This window comes from Gossypium hirsutum, chromosome D03, assembly GCF_007990345.1.
Source record: "Gossypium hirsutum isolate 1008001.06 chromosome D03, Gossypium_hirsutum_v2.1, whole genome shotgun sequence".
Lineage (NCBI taxonomy): Eukaryota > Viridiplantae > Streptophyta > Magnoliopsida > Malvales > Malvaceae > Gossypium > Gossypium hirsutum.
In genome coordinates, this window is record NC_053439.1 from 11455834 (window position 1) to 11468216 (window position 12383).

Sequence of the window (12383 nt, forward strand, 5' to 3'; positions counted from 1 at the left end):
CATTGTCATTTAATGAATCACCAGCCGGCTTTATTAAAAAAAAAGTTCCTCCCCTTTAAAAAATATGCTAAATATTGACTCAAAAATAGATATGATAGGGGGTTGCGCGCGGACCAAGATCAAGTTGTCAATGCACGAGAAATTCCTACGAAAGTTCTAAACAATCAGATCTGAAACGAAACAGAAAATTAAAAGATTAGAACTTTGAATTTCCAGATATGAAATAAAATCCCCAAATCAGCAAAGAGTCCAATTGAGAATAGAAATAAGTGTTAATAAGGGTTCTTGAAACCCTAAAGGAGGTTGCGATTCTGCCCAATTGAACACCAAAATAGTTTTCTCCAAATTTCGGCAATCTAATTTCACCCAAAAAGAGTATGGATGAATCGGCAAGAACCCTAGAAATTGGGGATTTTTGGCTGATTCTTTAAGATAGAAAAAAGGCTGGAAGCACAATAAGAACAGCAAATAAATTAGATAAAGATTCGGCACAAGCTGAAATAAAGAAAGAATTGACAGCAAGAAATTAAAAGATAAGTCCTAAGAAGCCTTGAAATCCCGAAAGATCTCACAACTCTCTTCAAACGGCTCTAATCTCCCCTTCAAAGAATATCAATGGCAAGAAGAAGGCTGAAGATGGCTCCCACAATCAAAAGATTGTTAAAACAACTTCTAAAGAAAACCCAAGAGAGAATTCTTGGAGAAAAACTCAAAGAGAATTCTGCACTTAGACAAATCTGAAATTTTTGATATATTTGAGAAGTGAATAACAAGGTGGCTGGCCAAGCCTTTATAAAGGCATCTCAAGTGTTTTCCTAATCTAATTAGAAAACTAAAAATAAAAAAACTCCTAATTACTTTAATATTTAAATGGAAATTTGGCCAAGGGCTTTTAATTGGGCCTCTTGGACTGAATATTTACATAAAAATTTAACTAAGTATTAAAAAAATAAAACTTTACGAATTGGGCCACTTTAACAATTTGGCCTGATTTTCAATTAAGTATGGGTGAGCTTCTTGATTTGAGCCCATCACCTTCTTGAGCTTGGGTTGGGCCTTTGTGACTCGTATCAAGATATATGGTCAAATATTTGGGTAAAATATAAAAAAAATCCTATTTTTTTTAAATTTATCGAAATGGGCCCAGTATTTTATTATTTATCGGAATGAGCCATTTTCCCCGAAATCGCGTCCACGTCAGCGCTATGTCAGGGGACGTGTCAGCAAATCGCGTCCACGTCAGCGCGATTTGCTTACGTGGACACAAATCGCGCCTACGAGGACGCGATTTGCTGACACGTCCCCTGACATCGCGCTGACGTGGACGCGATTTCGGGGAAAATGGCCCATTCCGATAAATAATAAAATACCGGGCCTATTTCGGTAAATTTTAAAAAAATAGGGCTTTTATGTGTAATTTGCCCCTGATAATACATATTAATGTATTACTGTAATATGTAGCTCAAATTATGTATTGTAGTTAATATTCATAATATTGTAGCTCAAATTGTCAATCCGTCTATACTATTGTACTAATAATATATATTAATGTAATATTGAAGAGTTAATTGATTAAAAAAATAAATGCAACAAGTACAAAAAAGATTCAAAATTATTACCAACAAGATTTGAACTAAGGAACTAAGGGAAAAGAGCAAGCATCTTAACGAACTAAGCTAAACTAATTAACTGACATATTATAAAAATACAGTTATTATCTTAATTATATTACTTACGTTCTAACGATTTATCAGACCTATTCCATACACGTGTCAAATCAGAAAAAATAATATAACAATTCTGTAAAAAAAATCCGGTGTTTACTTCAAATAAATAAGGAAAATAATGATTTGAATGTTTCAAAATTTAATTTTAAACCGAAAAAATCAAAATTTAGAGGCAAAAAATGATCTTTTTGGACGAAAACTGCGGCAAACTGCCTTCGGCTGTTTGTCAGCGTGTAGATCTCGAAAAGTTATTCGAAATAAAAAAAATCGTCTCAATCGGACAACCGAGCCAAAAGTTATGGCCTTTCAAAGTTTTCCAAGCTAAAAAACATAAACTGTTCATGAATTATTGCTTCCACGTCAGCAAATTGCGCTTACGTGGACGCGATTTGTTGCCATGTAAGTAATCGCGCTCACATGGATGTGATTTCAGGAAAAATGGCCCATTCTGGTAAATAATAAAATATCGGGCCCATTTCGGTAAATTTTAAAAAAATAGGGCTTTTATGTGTAATTTACCCCCAATATTTTATAGTTTCTATTTCCCCTACTAATGGCTTCTGATTTTTTGTTATTATTGCCTCTGCAATCTCGTTAGTAAACGTTGCACCAATGTCCATGGTACTTGCCAGAAAGCCATGCCAATTCCCTGCAATATTCAACTTTGGTGACTCAAACTCGGACACTGGAGGCTTGTCAGCCGCATTTGGCCAATCACCTCCTCCCAATGGGCTCTCCTACTTCGGCGGTCCCGCTGGCCGCTACTGCGATGGTCGTCTTGTGATCGACTTCATAGGTACTCTTGATAGTTTTACTATACCCTATAACACTAACTCCCTCTGGACTTTCAAGTATCGCTTATGATGATATCAACCAAATTATACAGTTGTTTTCGACATATAATATACATTCTCATTCATTGTTGAGTTCATAGTAAGTAATTGGATATTATTCCACCATCCATGTCCCTGGTCCCAATTTTTGGATTCAAATTTCCATAAAAAGGCTTAAAGTAAAAAGTGTAACACACGCAAATTGGATACAAGCACAAAAACAAGTGTATTTGTGACCATGGGTCTTTCTTGTCTCTTCTTGTTTCCAATTCAATTATTGTCATAACAAACAAAACTTGAGATTATCTTGACCAAGAAAGAACATCAAAGAACAAAGGAGATTTAATCTTAATTTTCACTGTTTTTTTCAGCCCAGAGCCTCGGGTTACCATATCTAAGTGCGTTTCTTGACTCCGTGGGGAGCAACTTTGGCCATGGAGCTAACTTTGCCACTGCTGCATCAACCATTAGACCTCAAAGCACAACTTTGAATCAAGGGGGTTTCAGCCCCATCTCCTTGAACGTTCAATATTACGAGTTCCACGATTTTGTTGTAAGGTCACAAGTTGTACGTAAAAGAGGTCATATTTCTTTGCATTCCATTTACCATATATTTCATATTTCTCAATTTTTTCTGTTGTTTTTGGATGAATTATTATCAATTAATGTTTGTAGGTGGAGTTTTTAAAACCTTAATGCCAAAGGAAGAAGACTTCTCAAGTGCCTTGTATACATTTGATATCGGTCAAAATGATCTCACAGCAGGTTACTTCCTAAACATGTCTAAAGACGAAGTTAAAGCCTATGTTCCCGATGTTCTTAATCAGTTCCAGACTATAATTCAGGCTAGTATTACTTACAATAATCAAATATTGGTTATTACTTTGTAACTTGCTACTGTGCAGGATATATATAATGAAGGAGGGAGATACTTTTGGATACACAATACAGGTCCTATTGGGTGTCTGCCATACGTGATTGTTAAGATAAATAAATATGTTAGAGTTGCAGTTACAGCATAGCTGGGTTGTTAGCTATTCTGTTAAGAGAAGTCAGAGTCTATAAATACTCTAGATTAGCTTTGTGAAAAAATCAAGTTAGAATTCAAGAATTTAAATAGAAAATTACTCATTAATCTATGCATTTCTTCATGGTATCAGTCGCTAGGTGAATCTTGTTCATGGCTAACGCTAACGATACTTTTGCTGCCTCGGAGTCTCTTGAATCGCGTGGAGCTGCGTTTGCTACTAATTGTGTTGTCAACTCTTTCCCTCGGCACGATGTTGTTAAGCTTGATGAAGGATCATTTCTTCAATGGAAACAACAGGTTCGATTTATTGTTAATGGATATGAACTGTTTGGCTTTCTTGATGGTTCTGTTACAGCTCCGCCGAAGTTCATCACTGCACCAGACGGTGCTCTGGTTTTGAATCTAGCATCATCTGCCTTTCAACAGCAACATAATCTTCTCACGTCTTGGCTTCTTTCCACTATAAGCTCGTCGATTTTGAGTTCGTTCTCAGAGGTTCAATCGGCCTCGGACGTGTGGACGACGGTGTTGGAGTTTGTGGCAGATACGGATCTCAAGCAGTCACGTCTGCGTCATGAACTTCATTCTCTAAAGAAAGGTAATATGTCAATTCGTGATTATGTCACTAAGTTGAAAGGTATTTGTGCACTCTTGGCAGTGTCTGGTGATCCTATTTCGATGGCGGAACGCACGGCGGTCTTGCTTGCGGGCCTTCTGTCAGAGTTTGAAGGTGTTGTCTCTTCTGCCTCGCTGTCGCCGACTCCTTTGCCGTTTCAGCGTTTAGTGGCTACGCTCGTTGAGTGTGAGAACAGGCAGGCGCAGGCCTCTCAAGAGGTTGTTTTTGCGGCGAATCTTGTGGAAGAATCTTCACTGCCGATCGAGGATGGTTCATTGCGCGGAGGCTGTTCGGGAGCTCGTGGCCGTGGTAGAAACTTCCGGCCGCGTCTTCAATGTCAGATATGCTCGAGGTTTAGCCATGTTGCTCAGCGGTGTTATTATCGTTATCACCGTGAAGACACATCTCAGGCGCCATTTCCACCGCAGATTCCTAATGCTTCTGGTCCTCGGGGATGGTCTGCACAGCAAAATACAAGGCCTAGGTTTTCTAACCCAGGGTCAAAATTATTTTGAAAGTGGTCAAAATTATGCCTCTGGTCAAAATTATGATTATAGTCAAAAGTGGCTTGCTGATGGGACTAATGCTTTGCATAAGCAACAGGTGGGGCCGTATGCTCCATCTCATGTTGGGCAATATGTTTGGCCCAGACCGAATAGGGAGTCCAATGAGCGTTGCGCATATAGGCCTCAAAATTATGGGCCGCATGATGGGATTGATGGTACTGTTGGGCCGAATGGTGGTGTTGTTGGTTATAGGCCTCAAAGTTATGGGCCGCATGATGGGATTAATGGTACTTTTGGGCCGAATGGTGGTGTTGGGCCGAAGGATGGTATTGGGCCAAATAATGGTAATAATCCTTTCATAGCCACTAATCATGTTTTGAATAATGTGCAGCTGGGTCCATCAAAGCCATCAGATAATCTAGGTGTTCCATGGCAGACTAAGCCACGAGCTCGTGTTTTCTCAGCATCGAATCCATGTTTTGGACTTCCTTGATTGGGCAACTTACATGCCTCCGATTACTCTGATCCGTCGGTATCTAGCTCGCATATAAATTCTACACCACGTGGCATTAGTGGCGATGAGTCTGACTCTTCGGTTCCAAGGCCGGTTGGCTTATCATCTTGGTATCCTGCTTCGGGTGCCAGTAATCACGTGTGTCAAGATCCTTTGGCACTACATGATGCCGTTGCATATTCAGGTACGTCCTCTCTTTTAATGGGTGATGGTTCGCCTGCTATGATTTCGTTTATTGGTTAGGGTGTTTTGTCTACAAAGTCTAAGGTACTTCGGTTATCTATTGTACTATGTGTGCCGGCTATTCGAAAGAATTTATTGTCAATGTCACAATTTGCAACTGATAATGGTGTTTTCTTTGAGTTTCACTCCACTTATTGTGTGATTAAGGACAGCATGACACAGGAGGTTTTGCTGACGGGCTGTATACATAATGGGCTATATCAATTCTCCATATCAGATACTACTGTTCATGTTTCGCTTCATCCATCCACTGCTCAGGTTGACATCTCAACTCGGACTGTTGATAGTGAGTTTTGTTTACTATGGCACAAGCGTCTTGGCCATCCGTCATCAAAGATTGTTAAGAATGTTCTTGATAATTGTCATTTCAAATTAAATAAAGTTGATATAAGCGATGTTTGTACTGCTTGTAAAAAGGGAAAGTTTCATAAGTTGCCGTTTCCTGTTTCCACTACTGAATATACTGATCCTTTTTCGTTGATTGTTTTGGATTTATGGGGACCTGCCTCAGTTGCTTCTGGGTCAAATTGGTATTATGTCTCATTTATCGATATGTGTTCTCGGTTCACTTGGGTGTATTTAATTCGACAGAAGTCTCAAGCTGTGACGTGTTTCATTCAATTTCAGAAACTCGTACAGAATTAATTCGACAAATCTATCAAACAATTTCAGAGTGACTGGGGCGGGGAGTATAGAGCGATCGCCTCAGTTCTAGCTTCTCAAGGCATCATTCATCGCCTTACCTGTCCTCATACGTCTGAACAAAATGGTGTTACAGAGCGTAAACATAGACACATTGTGGAAATGGGACTCACTCTTTTAGCTCAAGCAGGGTTTTCAATGGAATTTTGGGCCTATGCGTTTACATGTGCGGTTCATGTGATAAATTGTCTTCCCACACCAGTGCTGGATGGTAAGACTCCGTATAGAGTTCTGTATGGCTATGATCCTACCTATGATCATTTGTGGGTATTTGGCTGTTGTTGCTATCCGTATTTGCGGCCGTTTCAACGTCACAAGTTAGATTTTCGGTCTCAACCGTGTACGTTCTTGGGATACAGCTCTTGTCACAAAGGGTATCAATGTCTTTTGCCTAATGGTCGGATCATTGTATCTCATCATGTAGAGTTTGATGAATCACGTTTTCTTTCTCCGACGTCTTTATCAGGATCTACTTGGGAGGTAAGTACTATACCTACCTACTTTTCGGTAATTAAGACTAATGTTTCTGATCATAGAAATATAGTTACTGGTTCTGCATGGCCGGGTATTTTGAGTGGGTCTTCGGTTCCTCAGAATGAAGCTGATGATAGTCCAACGAGTACTCATTCTCATAGTATTCTGTCCTTTAATGGATTTTCGGGTCCTCAAAATGAAGTTGCTGTCAGCTCCGAAAGTACTAATTTGTATTATGATGATCAGTCTCCCACACCAGTTGTTCCAATTCCATCTGTTCCTATAGGACCAGAGCTTTCTGTACCTAATACGAATGTTCATCCCATGACTACTCGATCAAAGGCTGGGGTTTTCAAACCTAAAGTTCTTGCGGTTGAAGTTAGTGAACCTTCAACGATTGAAGAAGCGTTTGCTAGCCCTGAGTGGCAGACTACTGCTCAAGCTAAGTATTATGCACTCATTTGGAATGGTACCTGGGAACTTGTTTCTATGCCGTCAGGTCGCAAAGTTATTGGCTGTAAGTGGTTATTCAAAGTCAAGAAAAATCTAGACGGTACAGTTGAACGGTACAAAGCACGTTTGGTTGCGAAAGGTTGTTCTTAGGTTTCGGGATGTGATTTTCAAGAAACATTTAGCCCAGTTGTCAAGCCTGCCACTATCCGGGTTATCTTATCAATTGCGGTCACTAAAGGATGGTCGCTTCGCCAAGTTAATGTTAACAATGCTTTTTTAAATGGTGATATTGATAGAGAAGTGTTTATGCAGCAACCTCCGGGATATGTACAGCTTGGGGTGGATGGAAAACCTTTGGTCTGTCGTTTAAAAAAGCTCTATATGGTCTACGTTAGGCTCCTCGCGCATGGTTTGAGAAGTTAAAGATGTTTCTTCTGGCAGTTGGGTTTGTTGGCTCTAAATCCAATGCTTCGTTGTTTGTTCAGGCTTGCTCTGACTCTATACTATATGTTCTTGTGTATGTTGATGACATAATCATAACTGGTGGTTTATCATCTTCTATTGACTGGTTTGTGAAGTTGCTGAATGATGAATTCTCGCTCAAAGATATGGGAAGTCTTCATTATTTTCTGGGTCTTGAGGTTACGAGGTCTTCTACTGGGAGCCTTCATTTAAGTCAGAAAAAGTACATTCACGATATGTTAAAACGAAGTGGCTTGTCTAATGCTAAAAGTGTTTATACACCTATGATTAGTTCGTCTCACATTTCTAAGGATGACAGGGATCCTTTGCCTGATCCGACAGAGTATAGGAGTTTGGCTAGTGCGTTACAATATGTGGTTATTACTAGGCCCGATATTGCTATGCGGTAAACAGGGTTTGCCAGTTCATGCATAATCCTACCACAGTTCATATGGGTGCACTTAAGAGGATATTGCGGTATTTGGCTGGAACACTTGATTTTAGGATTACGCTTCGTCGGTCTGGTTTATTGTCTTTGGTTGGGTTCTCTGATGCTAATTGGGGGTTGGATTTCGATGATTGACTATCAACTTCAGGATATTATGTATTTTTTGGGTCAAATCCCATTTCGTGGTCGTCTAAGAAACAGCAGGTCATGTCTCGATCTACGGCAGAGGCTGAATATCGAAGTCTTGCTGCTGTAACCAGTGATGTCATGTGGTTACTTTCCTTGCTTCAGGAGTTGCACGTTAAGTCTTCTGCTCCGCCCAATATCTAGTGTGATAGTTCTAGTGCCGTTGCTGTTGCTGCCAATCCTGTGTTACATTCCAAGTTCAAGCACATGGAGTTAAATTTGTTCTTTGTTCGTGAAAAGGTTGCTGACGGCTCAGTTGTGGTTGGTGAAGTTCCTGCGTCTGATCAAGTTGCTGATGTATTAACTAAACCACTATCAGTTGGGTCCTTCACTCGTTTTCAGAATTTTCTTCGGGTTTTTTCGGAGAAGGAGATGGATGCATGTTAAGATAAATAAATCTGTTAGAGTTGCAGTTACAGCATAGTTGGGTTGTTAGCTATTCTGTTAAGAGAAGTCAGAGTCTATAAATACTCTAGATTAGCTTTGTGACAAAATCAAGTTAGAATTCAAGAATTTAAATAGAAAATTACTCATTAATCTCTGCATTTCTTCAATGATGGAGGGCATCCCAGTCTTAGCAGGACAAATTGATGAATATGGGTGCGCCTCTCCGTTCAACGAAGTTGCCCAGTTTTTCAACCAGGGTCTGAAAAAGACCGTGTGGAACAATTACGCAAAGATTTGGTCGATGTTGCAATCACTTACGTTGATGTTTACTCAGTGAAATACTCCCTAATTAGCCAAGGAAGAAAGCATGGTGAGCCATTTATGAAACAACTAAAACTTCACGAAAACACATAGCAGGTTTTGTATTGACAATGGGATTCAATGAGAGAACTGCAGGGTTTAAGCAGCCTCTTAGAACATGTTGCGGCCACGGTGGGAAGTATAATTACAATAAGAAGTTGGGTTGTGGAGCAAAGATTTATAAACATGGGAAGGAAGCGTTGGTGGGAGATCCTTGCCAAGATCCTTCCACTTACGTAAATTGCGACGGGGTTCACTTCACTCAAGCAGCTAATAACTACATTTTTGAACGTATTGTTAATGGTTCATTTTCAAGACCCTCCGCCATTAAACATGGCTTGCTATGGGAATTAGGCTCTGTTCTTTATTGCTTTTCAGATGAGCTTTTGCATGTAAAAATGTTTTTCCCTGAAAAGAAATAAAGAACAATATCATTTTAAAAAAAAATTCAACTTAAAAAATTTTAACTTCTCAATCTGCCAAAAGTGCTTTTGGCTTTTATTTACATTTTTAACATTTGTCTTCTCTCAAAATTTTTAGTATTTATATTTGGTATATAAATATTATCCCTTTTTAAAACTTTAATCTAAATATATGTAATATTTTAATTTGTTAGGTTTATATTTTCTATGTTATGTTAATATCTAATATGAGTTATATATTCAAATATATTTTAAAATAAAATAATACAAATGTGTTAAAAGCATTAATTAAAAATAAAAAATAATTTTTAAAATAATACAATTGTGTCAATATCTAATTACAAATATTTAATTATTATATTTAAATATTTAAATATAGTTTATATATTCTAATTAAATTTAATAAATAAATAATATTAATTACTTAGAAATATTTAAAATTAATATTATATATTAAAATATTAACAATAAGTTATAATAAATTATTTTTTATAATTTTGCTAAAATATCATAATGTTAACTAATTTGAACATTATTTAAATACATATTTGTTACTTTATAATATCATGTCTAAAATGAACATTTTATTTCTCAAAAGCACTTTTTGACAGCAATACTAGACACTCAAATTTTTCAAAAGCACTTCTCAAAAGTAATTTTCCACAGCACTTTTCAAAAGCAATGAAAAACTAACCTTTTACATTTTTAGTTTTTATGGATTCAACAAGTTCAATGCCATGCCTGGTTTTTTGTATTATTTTACCTTTCATTAATAGTTTTCTTGTTTTTTTTACCTAGATATGGTTAAAAAATTAATTATTTGTTCCAATAGATAAGTTGAAAAAGTTTTTTTTTAAGATAAAAAGTACTAAAACATCGCAAACATTACAAGCATAAGACCCGTGTTCTATTACACCAACTAAGGATTCATTTATTTCAACTAAGATAAAATGTGACTCATTAAGACTTTACTAAGGTAAAACATTAATGGTATAAAATATCTCAATATTATTGCATCTACCACAAATTTTTTTTTTATAATTAATGGTATTACTTAGCAAAAAATTTCATATTTCTTACATCGTTTTTCAAAGCTACTTCATTTGTACCTTTCTTGGTTTTATACATTTAGATATTTGGATGACTAGTCTAGAAATTTTCCGAATTTAATTATACTTGAATTGTATTTTTCTATTTTAGCCAATCTATTCATTTCTATCCTTCTTAACAAATATATTTAAGATCCTCGTTATTTCAGCAAGACTATTGCATGCAAAACAGTTGTAAAAAACTTCTATTTTCCATGGTTTCCATATTTTCTCTTATTTAATTAATTTATCGAGATCTATTTATTTTTACTATTTTCATCTGTAATTTCAGGTATCTGAATCACTTCTGGAGTTTTAATAATTAGTTATGTCTTGGGTTTCTTCGGGAGCATCTACTTCCACTATATAACCATCTTGATTTATTATTTTCTTATATGAGAATTTTCATCTTTGGACCCAATTGATCTACTATGTTTCAGGCATGTACCTTCAATTTATTCTAACAAGTTGTCTTATTGGGACTTCAATTCAAATAAAAAATTAGTTGATATTTAACACTTGGTTATTTTCATTAGGTCAGTAAATACATCTAGCAGTTAACTTTGTAATAAAGTGAGTTATTCTTTTTAAACTTTTGGTTCAAATTACTTTCTATGATGATCTAGATAATAATTTATTCCAAGTAATTTATTTTATCCAACTATTATTTCTCTCCCCCTTAATGTTAGGAAAATTATCAAATCAAAGTGCAAATCATGTCATAATTGAATCTTCGATTTATTCAAAACATCTAATAATGAGATTCATAATTAATACATATTCTCAACATTCTTTACATACCTATTTTATGCATTGTGGTGAAGCCAATTGTAATGGGGAGTAGTTATCACAATTTATTGGCATGATACGTACAAGCGTTTATTCATATAAAATATCTTATTCTTATATATAAAAAAATTTTGTTCTCAAAAGTAATGGTTTAGCCACTAATAGGAGGCATTTATTTATTAATTCAGCTAAATCATTTTATACATATATGTATAACATCCTTTTGTTATAATTACTCGCATTGGCAATCTAACATTCAATAACCATTAAAAGCCTGAATAATGAAGTCACCAACATGAGCAAGATTTGTCACGATTGCATAATCTGAAAGTTTTGTTTGTCAACAAATCATTAAAAAGGTAATCTCGCAAACTATAAGTTGCAAGTTGATAACTCACATGTGACTAACTTGTATTATATCAAAACATTAAACTTGTTGGATAAATTGGTACATATTTCTTTCAGAAATGTTAGAGATTCGATCTCAACTTTTGTTAGTGGAGTTCTAATAATTCATATTCTTTGAGAACAATTAGCACTTAAAAAATCTTTAAAATAAAAAATCTTTTGGTCCTTTAATAAATTTTCATGTAAATTCTCATTTTGTAGTATCATTATTGATCAGGATGGTCTAATTGATCATGCCAACTAATTAATATATTTGGACTAGTAATCTTCTGGTTTACTGTCTCATGTGATTCAATCATACTATTATAGATAGTGACCTAGAGAAATATAGATAATATTAATATAGATAGAAATTAATCTATCGTCGATTTCAGAGATATACCTTATGTACTTCATAGTAATTAGATAGTTCTAAAACCATACAAACAAATATTTTCTTTGCATAGGTGTATACACAAAATTAAGCAAAACATGTAAACATATCATAAATGCACACCAATTAAAAGCTAAAACATAGGATGAAACTATTAATTTAAATTTTAATATCAATCTTATTATCCATCTTCACATTATCTTCATTTTTTCCACTTCTAGTAGTGAGAAGAATTATTATGACCACCACTTTTTACTATTATAAAGCGACTTACGACATACAAGATTACGTCTTTTAGATTTATTATGTATTGTTGCATTTGTTTCAGGGAATGTAGTAGATCTGGTAGGATGGGCTATGCG

General features: G+C 35.9%; 1 pseudogene; it reads left to right on the forward strand.

Moving 5' to 3' along the window:
• The first annotated feature begins 2345 nt into the window (after positions 1-2345).
• On the forward strand, positions 2346-9295 carry LOC107950052 (GDSL esterase/lipase At3g26430-like; annotated as a pseudogene).
• Positions 9296-12383: the final 3088 nt, after the last annotated feature.